We start from the raw sequence: 11,807 nt of genomic DNA on the forward strand, positions 1-11,807 counted from the left end.
AGCAGGAATTTTGTGGCAAAGATAGGATTTGGGAGGCTAACATTATGTTTGTACACCTGTGGTCATCTCACAAAATGCAAAGACTGAAACAGTAGTAATCCAAGATAGATGCAATTCTTGGAGAAAAGAAGTGATGACATAATCCAGAAAACATACCTGGAGAACATTATAATGGTTTCTAAATAATAGATTTATATATTTTATTTTATATTAATATGCTATTGATTATTCATTGTATTAGAATACAGTATTTATTTTTCATGTGCTGGTTTCGCATCAGTTAAGTGATGCTCTAAGAAAAGCTACTAGCAGTTTCCTCCATGTCTGACAAAAAAAACAATCAGTAATTAGCTTTGAGAGTTGGCAATCTGTTAAACCACTGAGAAAGCTGATATGGCTGTTATGAGTAGAAAAGTTGTCCATTTTTTTTAAAGGTTGCAGGGTTAACAGGTTAAACCAATTGCTGCTAAGTTGGAGTTCTAATTATTTGTTGTTAATAATTTCATGTTGCAATCACCTGTTGTTAATAGTTTTTCTTTAATTACCTGTTCTTGATGGTTAGAAATCCCCCTTTGTCAAGTATCACCCTGCTGCTTCCTGGAAGATGCCGCCTGGGACTGTGAGGAGGAGGTGACATCAGGGTTGGCATGCAAATGAGGAAACCCCTCACCAAATCTAGCAGGAAAAACCCCTAAAAACAATGAGCCACCATGGAATTAAGAGATCTAAGTGATGTCTAGAGGTGAGGAACAGACTCCAGTGTCTGCTAAGACCCTTTTTACCTCTCACCCTAATCTAAAAGATGTCGTCTAGAAAGAGGACCTTGAACGTACAACTAAAAAAACTAGGAAGCTGCTGGTGCTCTGGTGAGGATGGAAGCCCCAGGCCTGCCTGCACACCAGTGGACACAGCTGCACTCTTTCTTCTCCTCCATGCCACTCCTGGGAGCAGTGGTGGTGTGTGCGCAACCCGTCGGTTCTTCCCACCCGAACTGATTTTTAATAAAGGCATTAAGAAGGAGAAAGATCCGCCTTATTTACTTCATAGCTCTGTGAATACCCATGTTAAAAACTAAAAATCCCAGGAATGATGCCTTTTTCTTTTCCAGCCTGAGAGCAGGTAACACAGCTGGCCTGGCCCTCACCACCCCCATCTCGGCTGGGCCGTGCTGGGCCAGGCAGGCTTTGCTGCAGGGCCAGGCCCCATTGGCTGCCAGGCAGGGGGAGAGGAGGCCATGGGTCCAAGGCCAGGCTGGGCCCCAGTGGCTGCAGGGCAGGGGCAGGGAATGCCATCGGATGTGGGGTCCAAGCCTGGCTGCTGAGATCCCAGCCCTCCCCACAGAGCGGCTGCTGAAATAACAGAGGTGATCAGCCCCCACCTGTTGCCAGCTGCGAGTTCTGGCCTGGCTGCTGAGATCCTGGCCCAGCGGAGTCAATCCTGACACAGCCTCATCGCAGCCACTGCCGAAACCTCCACTGTAAAACAGCCCCGGCCACAAGCTACTGAGCCTGGCTGGATCAGGTGACCATCTGCAGGCCCTGGGAGGGATAATAGCTCTTTCAGTGCTTCAATCTGCCCTGGAGTGAGAGAAAAGGCAAAATGCAGGCACATAGAGGACCAAAATGAAGAGACTGATGTCAGTGAAGAGGAAGTTGAGTCCCACATGGGAGGGGTGAGGAGATGCCTTGATCTTGGGGCTAAAATCCTCTTGTAAAGTTATGAAGAAGAATTTAATTGATCCATCAGACTTTTTTTTTCCCTATAATGGTGGGATGGATTGTTCAAACCTGTGTTGAAGCAGGCAAATATTGAAAAAGCTGTGAATTTAATAAGAAGTTTGAACAGAGAGAGAGAAGAGCAATGAAGACCCTGTGCCCCAGGGAGAGGAGAAGACCTCTGTTCCCAGAGATGAAGGTGATCTCTGAGATAGATAAAGAGAACCTTTGTTTTTGAACAACTCATTCTTAAAATAGTCCCCCATAACTTGACATGGCCCATAAACACAGCTGTGGGAAAATATGTGAAAAATGGGAAGGACTTCACAATTGCAGACTCTTTCTGGGCCGCTGCTATTTGTGGAAATTAAAAGCCACGAGAGAACTGTTTTCTTGTGGAGAAGTCTCCAAAACTTTACTAGAGGAACTCTTCTCCCTAAGTGAACTGCAGAAAGACTATTCTAGAAGTGATGAACTGACTGAATTGTTTCTGTATGTTGTGAGTGGGAAAGAAAAGGTTATAGGATAAGAAGTGTTATGAAAGTTTTATTCTAATTCTTATTATTCTTTTTTTTTTTTTCATAAATGTTAATAAAGCTTTTGTTATATCCTTTAAAGTTTTGAGCCTGCTTTGCCTTCCTCTTAAACCTATCTCACAGCAGGAAATAAGTAAGTATATTCTAGTGGGTGAGCTGGCATTTGGGCAGCACTGAAAGCCACCATATTAATTGCTGCATCGGCTGGGAAAGCTAGAATTGGTGAACCAAATCAACTACATTCTATTATTTGCATATAGTTCCTTTGATGCTAGTCTCCTTGAATACTAAAAGTCATAGGGTAGTTCCCATGTAGTTCTTCCATGGGAGATGACTCATGCTCAAAAATCCCACTGGTCTGCCCTTGAAGCTCTGCTCCGGTATAATGCCCTTGGCCTTTTGTGATGACCTGGAGGCCAGACACCCCCAGTCTTGGGAGGTACACGGTATGTTCAGCACCCCAAGAGAAGAAAGGAAATATGAGTGACCATGTAATGTGGCTGCAGATGTTAATGATTCCCACCAGTCATTCCTCCTTACAGCCACAAACCAAAAACCCAGCCATCAGGCTCTTCCATCTGGTTTCCAGATATGCCCGTCTGAAGCATGCATGCCCCTACCATGCACAGAAATGGATTTAAGTCCCTTATTTATTACCCTGCCACACCTACCTCAAGTTGAGCAGATATATCCCGGTGTTTATATGGAATTCCAAGATTGTAAAATTCAACACAAGGTAACTGAGTGTACTGTGGCTTTTAACAAGACCTCTTACTTGCCCTCCTCTAACCCTTCAATTTATTTGAAAATAAAAATTTAGTTGAAACTCTTTGAGATATCTGTTTTGTAGCCTAGAACTTGAAAAAAGCCTTCATGTTTCAAATTATGATCAAGGTCCATTTTCACTGTCACTCAGTGCAGATGTTTATTAGATAAACCATTTTATTTTGATCATAGTATTATCAGCTGTATACAGAAGGTGAATTTTAATTCAAAGTATTTTATTGGGATTTCAGAGAGAAAAGCTAATAAACAATTTAATAATACTGAAAAAATCTTCCAATATGTATGAGACATTCACATCTTTCACCATAAAAAGATAAAAGAGAAAATAACTGTGGGAAGCCACAATATTCTACTGAAGTGTTATAACATTTAGAAAACAATCCTGAAAGTTCAGGTTCAGTAAATCTTGAGCGCAGATGTCTAACTCTACCTATACACTTCTAAGGGGTTTTGTCCTTCAGTTAAACCGGCTGTGCAGGAAGAGCTAAATCCTGTCCTTAGGAGGAATCACTCTGTCTTGAAATGGCAAATTATTTGAGGCTACTTTAGGAGAATACAGGATTACTGGTGTTTCCCAGAGTTTCAGTACATCAAATGCACGTGTTAGATTATAGCATCTAGCTTCTTGGTCAAGCAGAATTGAAAAGGTTTTTAATATTCATTTTGTAATGCTCCATTCCAACAAGGAGCTGAGCAGCCCTTGGAGGCGGCCATCTCAGATACCTGAGTTACCTTTCAGGAAAGGGAATGAAATCTTGTGATTTAAAAAATGATTATTTAGGCAAGCTTTGGTCCATTTCCCTGCACTTCTTGGCATCTCATTCACTTTTATGGTTCTCGCTTGGTTTCAGAATGATGCCATTTGTTTTTTTAGCATTTCATTTCTTCTAAGTCTTCTCTTCTGTGTTTATTTACATTTCTTCCCTGATTTCAGGATTTGAATTGGAGTAATTTTGGCAGGTTTTGATCCTTTTCACTGCACCTCATTTCCTCTCAGTCCATTTGATTGCAGTTTCTCCATTTCTGAATTTCCTGTTTTTTTCAATATCCTTGTTTTTTGATCATGTCTCCTTTCCAGAGAGTTTGTTCAACTTTGTTCTCTGATTTCAAGATTTCATTCCCTTTTCTCAAAGGAAGGAAATCTCAGGACTAAAATAAATTTTACTTAGGATCAGCCTGAATGCTGTAAAATATGGCCCTCTCTGCGCTGAACAATGTAGGTGGAATCCTTAATTTATGTTTGGTTTTTTTGGTTTTCAATGTTTAGCAGCTTCAAAACATGATACAAGCAATGCTTTCTTTCACTGGCATTTAATCCTTTTAGAGGTACCCCTGTTTTTATCTTGCTTCGTCCCACTCATCTTTGAAAATAGCTTTTCAATCAGGAAATTCTTCTCTAGGAGTTTTCTTGCAAATGGTAAGTTGCATTTCAGGGAAATACTCACTTAAATGTCAGGAGTCACTTAAGTGACTATCTGTTACTGACTATCTCAAGTGATTTAAGTCATTGTCCTGGCTTCAGCTGGAACAGATTTATTTGTAGCTGGTACTGTGCTGTGTTTTTGATTCAGTATTAGAATATTGCTTTGGTTGTTGCTAAGTAGCACTTGCTCTAAATCCAGGGCTTTCCAGTGTCTTGTGCTTGCTCAGCCAGTGAGCAGGTGCACAAGAAGCTGCGAGGAAGCCCAGCTGGGGCAGCTGAACCAAACTGGCCAAAGGAATATTCCTTCCCAAGGGACAAAATGCCCAGTATATAAACTAGGAGAGGTACCCAGATGGGGCCAATTCCTGCTCAGAGATAGGATCTGCATCATTCAGGGGATCGTGAGCAATTCTGTTGTTGTTCTCCTACTTCTCTTGTGTTCCCTCACATTCTCTCCCTCTCCTTATCAATAAAACTATTATTATTAACATTATTAGAACATTTTATTGTTATAAATAATTACATTATTATGATATTGTGCTTCAATTATTAAATTTCTCTTATCTCAACACGCAAGTTCTGCCTTTTCTTTCTGATTCTCCTCCCCAAGAGGGGGCTGAGTTGAAGCGGGAGGCGGTGAGCAAGTGGAGGCATGATACTTAGTTGCTAACTGGATTTAAACCACATCAGTTATTTTGTAGCCTATGGTTTTAACTTTGTAATTTTAGATGTGGGAGACATTGAATTGGGCAATTTTTTTGCATAGAGACACTGCTTCAAGCTTTGGATTTTGGTTCTTTCTTTCATGTGCAAATATTTCTATTATTTTTATTATCTTGATAAAAATACAGTAGTGTCCAGCAGCTTAAGTAAAACTGACAGCCTGCATTAGGGAGGTCTGAAATGATTTCCCTGATCTTCCACTGACCCTTTCCTGGTGATCCTTGACCACCAACAGATCTGCTGGGTTATATCCATGTCCCTGTGAAGGACCAGAATGGTAATGTCCTCTTCTTCAAGACTTTTGTTGCCCGCCTTCCTGACCCTGCCCTGTTGCCTACCTGAATACACAGATTCTGCCATGGCCTGAAGGACATTTTAACCAGTCCTTGAATTAAATTGTGTATTTGCAATACAGGACCTTGAACAGGATAACTTTGAGATTAGCTGTAGCACTGCATTTAGAAAAAAACCCCTGAGTATATTCCCCACTGCAAACTAGATGCCCTCAGCTCTATGGTGCTGAGGCAAACACTGGATTTGCCTTCCACGTCAAAGGGATCTATGAGCATAAAAGTCTTCATGTATGGCATGTTCAGGTACTTTCATAATGGGGAATACATATACCTTTATAAAAATAATATCAATGCATTATTTATAAAGCAACAGGACGTTGAAGATAAGATGTAGAAACAAAGTGAGCAGCAACAAAAGTCCTCTGTTGCCTCTGCTTTTCATTTCTTGGAGAAACAATACCACTGAAGCTATGATGATTTGTGCTTTCTATTACGGCAACTGCATTTTAGAAATATTTAGCCAGTGCAAGCTGCAAATGCTTAGCCATAACTATAAATACCACCAAAGTAAACAGAAAGCTCAAGTGTTTTTTAATAGCATGTCTCCAGACAGACAGCTTTCATAGCCGAGTAACTTGGTTCCTCTGTTATTGAATTTCTGCCCCAGAAATATTATACCAATAAAAATGCTATGCTGACTTTTGCCCCAGACAAAAAGATCATTACATATTGGAATGAAATTCACTCTCCAGCCCTTAGAAATATTTTGTTTCTTAAATGAGAGAGTGTCACAGACATCTCTTTGTGAAAAATCCTTTCTTTAGGATTTTTCCTTCTGAGAAGCTGTGGCCTCAGAAACAGATGTAAACAATAGGTTATCTGCTGCTGTGGAATGCAACAGGTCTGTCTGGATTGGCCCAGCTTGGATGTTTAGAAATAATGGCCAATCCAGAACTGAGAGCCCTCTCGGACTGAGAGAGCGGCTTTTGTTATCATTCTTTCTTTTCTATTCTTAGCTTAGCAGCTTCTGGAAATCTCTCCTTTCTTTTTCTTTTTAGTATAGTTATAGTATATGTATATATCATAAAATAATAAATCAAGCCTTCTGAAATATAGAGTCAGATCTACGTCTCTCCCTTCATCCTGAAAACCCCAGCGACCACTGTCACAAAAGAGTATCATGTTGAAATGACTGTATAAAAGCAGTGTAATTTTGGTTTAGGTGAACAACAATGTGGCTGAGATTTTATGAATATGTTTTGATAGTAAAAGAAACATTCAATGACTTAAGTTTTTAAAGAAAAGTGGACACATTTTTTTGTATTAAAATAATGGAATTTTAAAGAAAAAAATTTAATTCTAATTAAAATTATATATATTGATACAATAATATTTTCATAACTTATTTAAATATTTCATTGATACACAAATATTTTGACTTTACAAAAATATTTACATTGTAATTTCTGCCATGTTACCTCTTTTAGAATGAGAGAAAAATCAAAATGTCAAATATCATATGGATTCATGGTTTCCTCCCAAAAATGTCTCTGCCTTTTACTCATAATCTGAGTGTAGAAGCTAAGGCTTAGCATCACCAAATAACTTATGTAGTATAGCCTTCAGAGTCTGAGAATGTATCTGCTTATGGGTATAAATAATTTCATAATGGTCATTGGTAATTCTTGCTAAACAAATGGTTCATTCATAAGGTCAGAAAAAAGATAATTTTAATATAAATGTGTTCAAACAAACAATATGCAGCCCTAATAATGTTAAAACTGGTGTTTACCGAGCCAGCTGTTGATTGAGTTTACAATTAATTTTGTCAAGACCCTTCAAAATGGTCCCTGAATACTCATATAGAAACAAGACAAGCATCTCTGTTTGCATGTGATACAAATTAGGTAATAATAATTTTTAAATCTTCATTTTTTCGTATTAAAAATGAAATTAAAACATTGTCTTTCCTACAGTCTGGTATCAATTTTCCTCTTGCAGATAACTGGTCTGGGGAACAAATTCTGGGCAGTGGTAATGAAATCACATTGGACCTCTCAAGAATGAGGGCAAAGAGATGATTGTTTACTGCGACTGAAGCTTGAATAGTTCTACATCAGAAAAAAAAAAAAAAAAAAAGAAAAAGAAAAGGAAGAAAATATGCCTCTTGACAGGCAGAAGGTCACAGGATCCTCTGTAGTAGGAGAGGATATGTACACTGGAGAAATGAAGCTCTATATATACACTTGTAAAGTTTTATGTGCAAGAATAAATAAATGAATAAGTAATAAACATGTTTTCTACATGTTGATTAGAGAGAAAAAAAAAGAGATTAGAGAGAAAAAGCTAAGCATCAAAAGACTGTCTCTTCTTAGCCTGTGATTTAAATAACAGCTCAAGAAAAGCCTGAATTAGTGCAGCATTAAATTTACAAAACACCAGCAAAAAAATTGAGATGAAGGATTTAGTTCAGAATGATAACTCAAAGTAGAAGCAGATAAACTGCTACGTAATTAAGTCTTTACAAAAAGACATTACAAAAACATCACAAAAGACATCATAAAAGACATTATTTTAAAAAATGCTTGAAATGCTACCAGATAGCCAGGATGAAACCAAAGCAGTCAGGGTAAGAAATCAGTAATTTAGAGGTCAGGCTATAAATAGATGTTGTGTCTATTACTACCCAGGCAGACATAAAACCATTAGAATAATTTTGAGTGTGTATTATATTTACACTTGTGTGAGATTCATAAACCATGTTTCTTACAAGAACTACATTCTTTGTATCTGTTGACTGATTAGAAAAGCCATATATTGTGTTGATGTGACTTTTCTTTCTATTATGTACTATAAAATCTACAAATTGATGTTTTGAAAGGATTCTGTGTTTAAAACACGGGCTCCCTCTGTCTGTATACTTGAAGCTTGCATTAAACAGGTGTGTTTTTTTATAAAAGAGTAAGGAAAAGTTCTCATTATTCCTCTACCTTCTTCCTTGTGCATTTTAAATATGAAAATATATGCATTTTATTACATTTCTTTTAAATATGAAAGGCCTACAGTTTTAAAACTGAAGATCATATGCAACTTTGCAGTCTCTCAAGTCTTCTCTCATGAAATACTGTATTGTCTTAGGTTATTGAGCCTGATCATTTGTTAATGACCTTAGGTTTTGTATTATAAGATGCAGAGAAGTGGAATATCTGCCTGCATTTCTGGACTTAATGTGTTCCTTAGTTAAGGAAAAAAATTTAATGATTTAACAGCTTGGTCATCTTTTCCTCTTTTACATACAGAATCATCACTTCTAACATTCTTCCCTTTCTTTTTTGTTTTTTCCTCTGTGACTTGCAAATTTAAACAAACTATCTTTGATTTTCCTTTGGATGAAACATATTCTTCTTTAGCAGTAGGACATCTCTCACAGTGTAGCCTGATACTGGCAATTATAAAGAAAAAAAATTAAGTGATTGCTTTTATTTTTGGTTACTGTACGTTCTTAATTGGTACACTGTGTCCTTTCCTACTGTGCATCATGCAGTGCAAGGTGTATGAATATTGACCCCTTATACAGAGCTGGTGTGCTATTGTAATTCTGTGTCCTCCTGTAGAAGAATAATGAAGTAACCCCTGCTTAGTGTAGGCGTCTCAAAATATACTTTTAAAACATGGGGAAGAGTTTCAGTGAACAAGATTTCTGCATGGATTTTATTTAGACTATTTTTTCCTTTCCAAGTAAAAAATCTATGAAAGAACCCCCCAAACCAAAACTTCACCCAAAAAAAAAAATAGATTTATAAAAGACAAACTGAATAAAAAAGCCTAAAGCTCTAAAATTATGAGTATCTATAATAATTCCAAGAGAAACTACTTAGTTTTGAAAAAGGCCTGAAAAGAAAGGAAATGCTGAGTACTGATGGGCAGTGACCCATTAGTAAATAATCCTGTCTGAAAAAGATAGATGCTACATGTCCATAGGAAACTAAAGGACCTGAAAACAAGGAAAAAAAAAAAAAAGAAAAAGAGATGGCAGATAAATTGGTAACAGAAGAAAAAAGTCACACCACGGCCACATTCAGCTTTGGTATGTAACAATGCCTGAGAGATATATAAGAGAGATATATAATACAAAGGTGGCAGTAGGTGTCAGACATATCCCTGAAGCTTGTGGCACTGTTACAGCTATCCAAAATAAAATCAGCAAGTGCAAGGGGCTTGTTAGATAAGGACTTTGTCTCTTGGCAAAAGGAAATCATTGCAGACTAAAATAAACTGCTTCCAGGAGCTGATACATTAAAAAGGATATGGCAATACTTGTAATGGATTTCCTGCTCTTGTACATGTATATTTAAATGATACCTGCTTCTGAATAAAACAAAAGTATGGTTCTTGAAAAGGGAAACAGATTTATGGCAATTTTTCAAAGTGTAATATTTATCAAGTTTTCAATTGGCTGATTAGTATTGTGGTGAAGTTTATATATGAAGACTCACAGAGTTTCCAATACCTCAGCAATCTTCAATCCCTGAGAACACTGTTATAACAAACAAGGGAATACCCTTCTAAAATTTCGTCTAATTTTCTCATTCTTTTGAGAATTTCAATGAATAAAAAAATAAATAACAGACTGTTTGTTTAATATTTTTCTGGACTAGGACTAATCAAGACAGAGGTAAATGAAGGATTGCATGTTGTGTGTAGTCACAACTTCCTGGCTTCCGTGGAGACTCCTGGGATCTAATATGGTTACCATGCAGAGGTGTTTTTCTGTAACTAAAAGCTTCAGGGAATATTATCTTGGACTGATACTCTATTCACCTTCTGAATATTTTAATAATCTGCCACATTTATTTGTACATATCAGTCAATTAAAAAAATAATATGTGATCTTCAGTTAGTAGGTGGAGGCCAATTGATTCCCTGAAACAGCTGAAAATGAGTTCTTTTCTATTTGCTCTGTTGATTTGCAGTAAATCAACTTGATGCTTTGTACAAGGGTTTTCCTCTTTCCTGGTAATTTTCTGCTGCTGTAGGAAAAAAAAATCTCTAAGCCTGGACTGCTGTGAAGCCTTGGCTCCCGTGAATGGCAAGTGAAGATTGCTTTGTTCTTGCTTCTGCTTTTTTTCTCCTGCAGAAGGGGTATCAGTGGAATTTCTCCAATAGACTAACTCCTCAGTGAAGAGATATACTTAGAAAGGGAAGTGTTCTATCCTGAGGTGTGTTTTTGACTATGCCCAGAACTGAAGGCCTTGGTGCAAGTGTTTTGTTGCTATGAGGGTTGCTGGCACGTGTCCCCTGGAGGCCATGCTCCAGATGCCTTGTAGACCAACTGGCTTATGCTTCAGTTATTCAGTTATTGCAACAGGTTTCATCAGCTTTTTAATTAAAAAAAAAACCCAAAAAACAAAAACTGATAGTTTTAGTTGATACGGAAGGTTGGCAGTCTAGACCTTTTTCTCTGTTTACATATTAGTCCAACTTTGCTAGGGAAATTATAATACAGGGTGCTCAAAACTATTGCCAATATTAATCATTTGCACATTACTCTGCCCAAACAATTGCTAGACTCTATCAACACTGGTATTTCATTTCAGATTTAAACATTATTTACTTAGACATCAAACCAAATTGTTGCTGCAAGTGAGCTATTGGATTAATATTTTTGTTACCTAAGACACTGATAGAGAGTTAGATTATTATGGATATATGATTTTATTACTTTATTCAATCAGTGATATCTAGGTTGTGAAATTAAAAAATACAATACATAGGAAAAAAACCAATAAAAATTAAACCCAATTGCAACTGATTGGCAAAAAGTAAATTTGGTTAAATTTGTAGTGACAAATAAACAGAGAGTATGAACCTGACTTGTATGATATGAGCACTATCCAATACTGCACCCTTAAATTATCTTTAAAACTATCCTTTAGTATTAATTTTAGGTATTTTGGAAAAAATAATCCCCAGCCTATGCATGTTTACTGAGTGGATGAATGAAACACTGCGACTGAATGGGATGTGCAGGTGTATTAAGCGGGCTTAAATCTTTGCTGTATGGAGACTTTGAAAAAACTGGCCAAATGCAACATACTGCCAGTGAAATCTTTGTCTTTAAACTAAGCGAAGTCAAATGGTGGGGAAAGTGCTGGATCATAAAGGAGAATACCCAATTATTCTTGTGCTTGGATATGTCCCAGCTGCCACGCAGTTGTTAACCCACAACCTACTGTTCTACAATCTACTTTTAAAATATTTTTAAGTACTCTTACAAAAACATGAGCATAATCCTCCACAGATGGCAGGGAAGAGACGACAGTGGTGAATG

This window comes from Geospiza fortis, unplaced genomic scaffold (assembly GCF_000277835.1).
Source record: "Geospiza fortis unplaced genomic scaffold, GeoFor_1.0 scaffold100, whole genome shotgun sequence".
Classification (NCBI taxonomy): domain Eukaryota; kingdom Metazoa; phylum Chordata; class Aves; order Passeriformes; family Thraupidae; genus Geospiza; species Geospiza fortis.